Source organism: Danio rerio, chromosome 24 (assembly GCF_049306965.1).
Source record: "Danio rerio strain Tuebingen ecotype United States chromosome 24, GRCz12tu, whole genome shotgun sequence".
NCBI lineage: Eukaryota > Metazoa > Chordata > Actinopteri > Cypriniformes > Danionidae > Danio > Danio rerio.
Window position 1 is genome coordinate 26,642,258 of NC_133199.1, and position 11,101 is coordinate 26,653,358.

Here is an 11,101-nt window from a genome sequence, read left to right on the forward strand (position 1 = left end):
TTTTAACAACTCATCTCTAATAACTGATTTATTTTGTCTTTGCCATGAAGACAGTAAATAATATTTGACTAGATATTTTTCAAGACACTTCTATACAGCTTAAAGTGACATTTAAAGGCTTAACTAGGTTAATTAGGCAGGATAGGCTAATTAGGAAATGTATTGTATAATGATGGTTTGTTTGGACTACCGAAAAAAATCTATATAGCTTTAAGGGGCTAATAACTTTGACCTTAAAATGTTTTTTACTAAAATTTTAAACTGCTTTTATTATAGCCGAAATAAAACAAATAAAACTTTTTCCAGAATATTATCCAACATACTGTGAAAATTTCCTTGCTCAATTAAATATTATTTAAGCACCACTGCGCCACTGCTTCGCCCAACAGGAAACATTTTTATTTAAATAATAAATTTATGTAAAAAAAAAAAAAAAACATAATTTGAAATAAAAGATTTGGTACTAAATCTGAATCAGAATATAATCAACCAAAAGTCACAAGTAACAATTCATATGTAAAATAAAAACTAATAAAAAATAAATAAATTAAAAATGAATTAGCACTTTAAAATGTTCAGGTACTTTTAGTATTAGTAATCAAATACAAACATGACATCATGAATTATAAAACAGTATATATGGTCTTAATTGTAATCGTTAAAAAAAGACTGATACTTATCAAAGAACCAAAAAGCTCTTCAGTCAATGCGATGATTTTTGTCTTGTTGTTTGACAAGTTGATCAGGTTGTAGTCCCTGAAGTTAAGATACATGCACTTGCATTTTCTGTTTCTGCTCTTCATGTTCACTTAAGAACTACAGTATAACCAACTGTGATTATGAGTAGGAAACTTGCCAAGACCAGCATTATGTCACAATCTTTTGGGAATCTCAAGATTCTCAAGAAAGATGTGTAAGACTTTTTTGTTCAGTTCCACAAGCATTTTAAAATTGAAAGTTTGAGAATTTCTGTCATCTGCTTCAAGTGATTTTTGCCCAAACCAAAGACGCCCAATAAGTCTTACAGGCCAAAGTTGGCCCATGGTAACCTTTGATTTGGCCCACCATCCCATCAAGGAAAAGAGGTAGAATGATGGGGATGGTTTTGAGATTGTCAAGTCAACTTTAATGTAAGCCTTTGTTTTATGTTTTATTGTTAAAAGCTGACTGAAATCAAATATTTTAATTAAATTGTGTAAATGAATCAGATTTTGTTTAAATGTGCAAACACTGTCACACGACAATGCGGAGACTTTATTATGTTATTACGATTTAAAGTAATGTTTTTAGATTTATTTTGAAGTATTATTAAATAAATTAGGAAATGACCTATGGCAACTTTAATGCAATATAGTTTGGTATATTTTCCTTCGGCCCACGGCTCTCAATGATATTTGGTTTGGTTTAACGCAATTTTAAAATCACAGCAACTGCATCGGGAAAGAAAAAAGTACAAAAGAAGGGGTATGTTGTCAAGAGAGGGCATTGAAACTTCACATACACACACTAGGGACATTGGGGGCTCATTTTACTTCTTGTAAAAAGAAACACAATAGGCCCCCTTTAATGTATGTTTTGAATTACATCATGGGACTTTGATCTTTTAACAGCAAAAGTCAACAGAGCCAAGATGGAGGTTTCATATGTGATTTATAGCTACAAATAAACGGAAAACACCTGTGAGTCACAAAATGCAAAAACTGTTAGTTAACACAAGTTTTACTGTGCAGTCAATAGAGCTGCACAATATAATGCAACGTTATCATTATCGAGATAATAGTATATGCAATATACAATTAAAGTCAGAATTATTAGCCCACCTTTGAATTTATTTATTTTTAAATATGACCCAAATTATGTTTAACAGAGCAAAGAAATGTTCCCAATATTTTCATAATATCTTTTCTTCTGGAGAAAGACTTATTTGTTTTATTTCGGCTAGAATAAAAGCAGTTTTATTTTTTTAAAACCCATTTTAAGGTCAAAATTATTGGCCCCTTTAAGCTATTTTTTTAATGTCTACAGAACAAACCATCATTATACAATAACTTGCCTTCCTAGTTAACCTAATTAACCCAGTTAAGCCTTTAAATCTCACTTTAAGCTGAAAAATATTTAGTAAAATATTCTGTACTGTCATCATGGCAAAGATAAAATAAATCAGTTATTAGAAATGAATTGTTAAAAAGTATTATGTTTAGAAATGTGTTGAAAAAAATCTTCTCTCCGTTAAACAGGGGGGCGAATAATTCTGAACTCAACTGTACGTACGTGTCAAAGATGTATGATAAATTACATTTAATTAACATTATGCATGGTTGTTTATCTAAATTTGATCAATCAGACGGGGCCTATTATCTTTATCCCGACCTCCCCAGTAGGCGCTGTTCTGCTATTGGCTTGAGAGACTCAAAGGCGAACCTAGATCTGAAAATAAATAGGCCTACGAATGGTGGGATTCGAGATGAGGAAATTGACAACAGCCAAACAGAGTCAGAATATCTGCTGAGGTTTTTTACTCATCCATAGTGTTTTAAAGACTAAATGTTTGCACCTTGACACTGTTTTTTTTTTTTTTTTTTTTTTTGTGGATTAGAATGAAATGAATAAAATGTAATATATATATATATATATATATATATATATATATATATATATATATATATATATATATATATATATATATATGTGTTGAAGTCAGAATTATTAGCCCCCTCAATTATTAGCCCTATTGTTTATTTTTCCCCCAATTTTTGTTTAACAGAGAGAAGATTTTTTTCAATTTTTCAAAACATTTCTAAACATAATAGTTTTAATAACTCATTTCTAATAACTGATTTATTTTATCTTTGCCACGATGACAGTAAAAAATATTTTACTAGATATTTTTCAAGACACTTCTACAGCTTAAAGTGACATTTAAAGGCTTAACTAGGTTAATTAGGTTAACTATGCAGGTAAGGGTATTTAGGCAAGGTATTGTATAACAGTGGTTTGTTCTGTAGACTATCGAAAAAAAATTTTGCTTAAAGGGGCCAATAATTTTGTCCCAAAAATGGTGTTTAAAAAATTTAAAACTGCTATTATTCTGGCCAAAATAAAACAAATAAGACTTTTTCGATTTTTTTTTAAAATCTCAAAAACTGAATACTAGGATAAATCTAGAATACTCATATTAATGCTACTGTTCTACTCTAATGACAATTTGTGTAAATGAAATGTGCCTTATTCATGTTTTTGTACTGTAGTGGCAATATATTGTTACTGTTATACTGTCATACTGTTATTCCTGAGTGTAATTGGGGATATTTGACCTACCTACAGTTGAAAAAACACACATAGAACCTCCTAGCAACTTTTTGGAAATAAAGTGGGAACAAACGTGTTTACCATAGAAACTGCACAGCAACACACTGAAAGAAGAAAAATCCTTCTCAGCTGCTAGGACAGAGAACCTTTCATCAAGGCTTACAAAACATTTTATTCTGGAGCAAACTTTGATTTTAAAATTTATGGTAGAAATTGTTTGCTCAAGCAATTCAGTTCATCCACACCTGTTTCCCACTGGATCTGAGATTAAATTAATAAAAGCAAAAAATGCAAGCATGGTAACACTAAACATAATCCAGGTTACTAGGTTGTTTAGTAAGCTAAAGATTTTCCTTCATGATGTCAGTATTTTATTTCTATTTTTTTAAGCATGTGAATTGGAGATTAAGAGCAATAACGCACACATTACATTTATCTTTGATGTTTTGAAATATTTTAGCAATACTGTGTTCATCTCATTTTCAAAAGTTTACATCACAATAATTGTAATCACAAATAATTTATTTTTTTCCACCAAAATTCTCTCCACATCTTTTTTTCCAGGCATTTTGTCTACCCATTTCAAAGTGAATGCATGTTATTTATTCATGGTAGCAAAATACTGTTTGTGCTTTGTAACGTCATTTTTGTGTCATCTCTATTTATTTTTATTTTTTTTTTTTGTAACTAATTCCAATGTGCATGGTTTATTGCTTGATGCTATACATGCAGTTTGGTGAATCAAAAACTTGATTTATTTTAGATTAGTGATGCTTTTTTTTCAACTAACAATTTATATTAATTTATCATTAGAGAAATATACATATACAAAAAAAACATATTACATTTATATAACCTACATATGCAAGCTCAAACATATTTCTTCCATTCATTACAATATTAAGCTGTCAAGATGTTTTGTCATAGGCTATCCATATAGCATAAACGGAAATAAATAAAATAAATGGACCTATTAATATTCTACTTAAAATGATTTCTGAGCAAACATAATTTAATCAGCATGCATGCAGACCTAACTACACACATAACAGACCTAAAATAAAATGTAGGCTGACTATTGATTTTTATCAAACTGTTATGTTTTTGATGTATTCATCACTTTATTTCAGTATTCAGTATTCCATTGCTTGCGTTCATTTTTTTCCCTCTTTCAAACTGGTGCCAGAAGCTAGCATGGTGTTAAATGTAGCCTATAAAGTGCTCAGCATAACTGAGTACACCCCATTTTGAAAATGAATATTTTTGTCCATTTCTCAGTGCATATAGGCAATGTATTTTGGTTCATTTAAACAAAACTGATTAAACAGATATATTTATTAAAATAATATTTTAGTCACCAAACGTATTTAGAAATTGAAAGAGAATACAATTAGAGCAAGATATTGCTTGATTTTTTTTTTCATTTGTAAATTTGTATTTAATATTTTTCTATTACATAAATTTGAGTGTACTAGTTTTTGGACCTTTATCGTAAGTTATTTTGTTAGATAATCTCCAGATTTGGCTTTAGTACTGACTAATCTAATGTATATGCACAAATATAATATTGTATAGCTTTCTATTAAAATATGAATTAAAAAGATAAATTTGTGAGGGGTCTGAGCACTGTAATACTAAATCCTTACTGCTTAATCCTCCAAATTATTAGTCTATTTTAAGGCAAACCTATTATGTAAGTTTGTTAGTCTGCCAATCCGTGCAACATGATTCAAAACTTTTAAATAAACAAAGAAATAAGTAATTAAATGCACTTAAATCCCACTCAAATATACTATTCTAGCATGCTACCTTTTCTTGCACCTGTAATTTATGTGGCCCTGGAGGAGGGATTGAACCTGTTGCACATCATGATTTGTTAAAACCATATGTAGGATATCCTAAATGAATTAAACAATAAAACCTGCTGTCCTTATTGGAATCGAATTAAGACACAGTTACGCACTTGACGTTCTCCGACGATACAATGCGACCAAACCAGAATGACCATCTGTCAATATGTCATGTGGAAACCGGGAAGGCCACTCCTTTCGGCAAGTTGCCCTCTCCGCTCGGTCCAAACGCGCGGCTCCGCATGGCTCGAAGCGATATAGCCCCATCCATGCAGAGAGAAAACGAAAGCGATGAGATTCTCCGGTGACAGAAGTTTATTTTCTCTGGATTATGAGCGCTTCAATGGCTGAAAGACGAGGAAAGCATTCGAGTTAATTAACTGATAGCCTAGATGACCGTCAGGTTGTTTTCTTGAGGAAAGAAAATGGATTTCCAAGTGTCCAGCTTGAGACGAGTTTGCGCTGACGGCTTCGGTCTGAATGTGAACATGCCTCAAAAATGACAAATGGTAAGCTGACGGCATGTAAAAAGTTGACCAAGTGTCCCTGTACAGTCTTTCTCAAAGAAGCAAAGGAGCGGAATGAATGCGTACGCTTACCTTGACGAGCGCGCCCCGTCTGCGGCTGGAGTTTGGAGGAGGACGACAGGAAAAGCTTGTATTTATAGCTATAATTACAGGGGGATTCCCGGTCATTGTAAGCCACAATCAAAACGAAACTCGTGATTTACAAGAAAGCGTGTATATTATGAAAGTGAATGTTAAATGAGGGCTTATTCACGTGGAATGTTTACCAATTAGTGCAGCCGTTTTGTGGTGCATCTGCGTGGTGTTGGCCAGATAACCGTGTTATGTAAATTGTTTTTAATGTCTCGCATTCGGGTGAATGAAACTGTGTCTAACAATGTGCCATTTTTGTAGGATTATCAGTGTGCATTTATTTATCTGCAGCATCTTCCTGGTACTTCTGTTTTGACGCTTATTATACTACTACCTCTCGCCTTTCCCTGTGACTACAACTCAAATCGGATCACCGAGGATTACCGCAATATCATTTCGATAAAGCTGGAGCACGTTGTAAGTTAAGATCAAATATTTGGTATTTGCAGTTAAGTCATTGATATATTCGTATAGTCTATTAAAAAAGTCTTACATTTAGCTGCCTGAGAAATATTTGTGCCTTAGGCCTACTTAAAAAGGTATAATAGTTAACTGCTTTGTACCTTCAACTTGTTTTGGTGATAATATGATAAAATAGGCCACAAAGTGAAGTTCAAAATGGCCTTTTCCACAAACCACGGCTAATAAACACATGGCCTAATGTATATACAACTATAGCAAGATAGGTTAATGCCGAAATATAGCCAAATTATTACATATTAGCATAAAACGTAATAACATATGTAATTTATTGTACAATTACAGTAAATTAAATGTATCAGATATTCTTATTTTCATAATGGCCATTTTAAAAATTTGTATTCTGGATTATTAGATCCATGAAAGCTGTAACAAACATAAATCTAACAAAACACAGTGTATAACTGATTATAGAACATTGCCATTTGACAAGATATCACATTGTATAAAAATAGTTCTGTAAATAGATTCATATTTTATTATAATTGTAGCCTATTAGGCTACTTACAAGTTCAAAAATCCATTGATGTCTTTTTATTTAATCTTTTTCAGGTAAATGGAATTAAACAGCTAAATTCAAACTGCACAAGCAGAAATGTTGGTGTTCGAGCAAGGTGGCAGGCAACAAATGTAAGAAATGCATTTACTGTGTCAATCTCAACTCAGTCTGTACAAGTGTTTCCAATCGTCTCACTGAAAATGAAAGTACAAACACATGACAGCCTCTAATATGTGACCATAAAGGCATCCAAGCAGTTGTTCTTTCAGTTTAAATTTCTAAAGATTTGGCCTGAAATGTCAAACTTTCTTTTCCCACTCATTCCAGAACACATAAAGTCAAGCTAGTGGGTCAGCTTTTGCCATTATACACAGATGGGCTTTGTTACTATTCGTATTTAAAGATACAAGCAACTCCTCTATATAAGTAGGCTCATGGCTTGTCATTTGTCATCATTATGAGTCAGCTGCTGATTTCTTCCTGATCTGCTCACAGGCACAGCAGACCATCAAAAAAATCTGCAGAGTTAACAGCAAACTGGAGATATTTGGGAGCGAATCAAGGATTCTAAATGGAGAACTCAAAGTTATTTTCAATGCACTTGTGAAAGAAATGAATGAGTCATTAGGATGTCGGTGCTACCAAAAGGTAACTGAAACAACCCATTTCCTCCAGGGGTGTGTGATATTTATGATTCATGAAAATTTCATAATTGAAATAGCTTTTTCAAGTATTGTCCATGATTTTTTCCAACTCATTTTTTTTACACATAATAGTTTTAATATCTCATTTCTAATAGCTCAACAACTTTACCATGATTTCTAGTAATCTTGCGAGATATTGGTATTCATTTCAAAGAGCAGTTTAAAGGCTGAACTACTGTAGGCTAATTAGTTTAAACCCTTAGTATTTCAGCATTCCACCATAAGCCATTATTAGGGCCACACAGAATTTAAAACAATATTTTTTTCTATTTTGCACAGAACTTTGTAAAATAACTGCAGATTTAAGTGGAATAACTTAAAAATCTTAAACTAAAATCTTACTACATTAAATCAAATATATCCACTTTTTACCTTGTATTTTAAGTTTACAATGAAAATCCAACGAGATCCACTTGTTTTTGTAAACAAAGCAAGTCTCCTATATCTACTAAAAGACAAAAAAATACATTGCAAACAGTATTGTAAATGAATCATACAAACATTTGAATTTTAGTCAATAATATTACTGAAATTATTGTAAAAACTGATTAAATGTATACATTACCACACATTTACATAAGAAAATAAATAAACTCAATAATGGTCCAACAATCAGCTGAAATGTGCACACGGATTCCATGTTGGTCAAGCCATTAGTTACATTAATACAGAATTAAGGAATCAATAGACCCCCACGGAATCTGCAAGCGCAGAAATCCTCAGATTTCCACAGATTTTTAGCCCATCATTGAGTCTATGTATTTACTTGTAAATGTAAATGTGTGTAAATTTATATTTTTCCATTTTTTTAAATTAATTTCCCTAATATTATTAGTGTTATAGTAATATTAACATGTTCGTATGTTTTATTTACAATACAGTTTGTAAAGTAATATGTTCTGTCTTTTAGTAGATATATTATATGAGAGACTTGCTTTGTTTACCAAATACGTGAAATCTAATTGAATTTGTATTGTAAACGTTAAATAAAAGTTTAAATGTATTATTTTGATTTCATATAATAAGTTTTTAGTTATGACACTTCTAAAGTCATTCCGCATAAATCCGTTGAATTTTCACAAAATTTTCCGCAGAAATAGCAAAAAAATGTCAGCAGATTCTGTCTGGCCCTGAACAATGTTTTTTTTCTGTAGCCAATGGGAAATCTGTAGCCTACATATATTGACCTTAGAATTTGTACATTTAAAAAAAATCTAACAATTAATTATTTAATACTTAACTAATAAATCAAGACTTTCTCTAAAAGAAAAAAATATTTCAAAAAACGGAATGTATACACACATTTAAGGAATACCACACACAAACTGCAAACTAATAATGATGGTGTTTTATCTATAAATGAATCAGTGATTTTTTAATGCTTTATGAATGTCAAATGACTCCTAAAGGCAGCCTTGCTTTGTTTCTATTCCAATATAAAAGGATAATTCACGAAAAATTTCAGTTCTGTCATCACTTACTTGCTCACCATTTGTTCAAACCTGTTTTGACCGTCTTTCCTCTGCTGAACACAAAGGAAAAGTGTTCTGAAGAATGGAAACCGGTTGTTCTACTATGGATGTCAATAGATGTGGGTTTCCAATATTTTTTTAAATATTGTCTTTTGTTTTTTATTTATTTTGTTTTGTTCAACAGAGAAAATAAACTCATAAAGGTTTGGAAAGACATGAGTGAATGATCACAGAATTGACATTTTTGAGTGAACTATCCCTTTGAAGTTTCAGCCCGATCTCATCAGCAAACTTTATTATTGTATTTACTGTCAAAAAAGTGTCTAATTTGTACATATTTATTCAATTTTTATTTAAAATGATAAGCAAGTCGTACTTAAATGTACGAATGAGATCATACAAATGAATACCTACTGCGTTAGTATTTCCATGAAATCCAATTGAAGTTTGTAAGATTTTATTATAAATATATTACCTTTAAGGTTAGTGTGCTTAAAACGATGAAAAAGTGGATCAGCAAACTAGATGACATTAATCAGTATTTCTATCTAATAAAATGGACTCTAGAATCAAAGAAAAGGAGAGAAACTGCTGGATATGCCCCACCCTGTCTTATGCCTCAGTCACACTACGAGCGACTTTGTAGCTGCCTGAAGCCATCTTTCCACTGCACATGACATTTGGACACGACTGTCGGAATATGCCCCCTTGTGGCAGTCGCACAGAATTTTCATTTTTTTCGTGCATCATGGGAGTGACGCTGATTCTCGCGGTGTCTGAAATAAAGGAGTGCAAATGCAAGAGCCGGTCCCATACTGTCTGCTCGCAGGAGTTCAAATATTTGAACAGATCTGCCGCTCAAATCAGATCCCAATTTTGTGCATATGGAGATAATCGGAACTCCATGCTTGTTTGTCGTGTGCAGTGAAAACGCGGGTCTGTGTAAAGCTGCGATCACACTAGAGTTTCATAATGCAAAATGCTGTCTTGCAGTGCTGCGAAAAGGAGCGGGAATAAACAAGATTATTAGGCATTAAAAAAGTGAGTGATTGCTCCATGTTTTAAATTTCTTTCCAGAGAGGTCATGTTTTGATCCTCGGTTGGTCTCAAGCAGGCAAGTGATGCGATTTCACAGGTCAGAGTTTATCAATCTTAAACTTTGCACTGCAGCAACCTGCCAAACTAGATGCATGACCATGAGTTCCGGTCTGATGCATTTGAGTGCCTATAAATGAAAGTCTATGGGGAGAAAAGCCCAGTGTGACGGCAGCTTAAGTCTACAGTTCGTAGAATACAACCAGCCTCTGAGCGAGCTGTTGACCATCAGATGTTGTTTAAGAAAGTCGTTAATCATTTGCATAAAGTTGAAAGATTCTCAGCTTTGTCACGTCACACAGAAGTCGCTCACTCTTACTTAAAATCAACATTCGATTGTCGCTTTGCCGCAGCTAGTCACTCTTGTGTAAATGAGGCTTAAGTGTTTGAGCTGAAATGACTTCAACACAAAATAACCCTTATGCTTATAGATCAGGAGTGCCCAAACTCGGTCCTGGAGGGCTGGTGTCCTGGAGGGTTTAGCTTCAGCCTTAACGTCCCATTCACACAAGGCGTCAGTTTCAACGCTTCCTATTCACTTTGAATGGTTGATGTCAGGCATTGCCGAAGTGCATTGTGGATCTGTCAGCACTGCTCGCTGCAAAAGTTGGGACTTGCTCAACTTTTTAAGCGTCGACAGAAGCGTCAGTCAATCAGATCGCTCTATGCAAATACACCAGCTCAAACAGTGGCCTATTGCTGACTAATTTTGTTGGCTGACGCTACTATGATGATCGCGTCAGCCCCAACTTCAGACACGCAATTTGTCAAGCGTTGACGCTGAAGCCCCGTGTGAAAGGGGCATAATCAAACACACCTGATGCAGCTAATCAAACTCTTACCAGATATATTAGAAACTTCCTGGTAAGTGTGTTGAAGCAAGTTGGAGCTAAACTCTGCAGGACAGCAGCTCTCCAGAACCGAGTTATAGATCTTTTACTGACATTTAATCATTTCATTTATCCATGACAGGAGCATAAAAAACACTAAAGACAATATCCTTTAATTATTATTAGCAAAACATGTTTAGAGT